The sequence below is a fragment of the Penaeus monodon genome, chromosome 28, assembly GCF_015228065.2.
Source record: "Penaeus monodon isolate SGIC_2016 chromosome 28, NSTDA_Pmon_1, whole genome shotgun sequence".
Classification (NCBI taxonomy): domain Eukaryota; kingdom Metazoa; phylum Arthropoda; class Malacostraca; order Decapoda; family Penaeidae; genus Penaeus; species Penaeus monodon.
The window spans coordinates 33,855,741-33,856,056 of record NC_051413.1 but is presented as its reverse complement, the minus strand read 5'-3'; the positions used below and the strand labels follow the sequence as shown (position 1 = coordinate 33,856,056).

Sequence of the window (316 nt, the reverse complement as noted above, 5' to 3'; positions counted from 1 at the left end):
AGAACGACTCTCCTTACCCAGAAAAAAAAACAGGGAGCTACGACCTCCACGCACTCGGAACTAACGGGAAATAAGGCGAAAACGGGCGTCAGAGGACCAGCGGCGGAGGCATTGTTTGCATCGACGTGTCCCTCGCTGCCTCTCGACGCATCTGCTAGAGAGAGAGAGGGAGACGTTTATTTATTCTATTTGTTCAATTTTTGTTATTTTGGGGGGATTTTGTTTATTTTGGGTTGGTTTCTTTTTTTTTTAGGTGTTTTTATTTAGGTTTGGGGCGAGTTTTCTTTTTTTTTGGCTTTGACGCATTTGGTATCAA

General features: G+C 43.7%; 1 protein-coding gene across 1 annotated transcript in view; it reads right to left on the bottom strand.

The window, feature by feature from the left end:
- LOC119591184 (derlin-1-like) overlaps positions 1-174 on the bottom strand; it is a 15,673-nt gene extending 15,499 nt beyond the window's left edge. Inside the window, exon 1 of the mRNA XM_037939895.1 lies at positions 18-174. The gene's annotated coding sequence lies outside the window, so the exon portion shown is untranslated. The remainder of the gene's footprint in view (positions 1-17) is intronic.
- Positions 175-316: the final 142 nt, after the last annotated feature.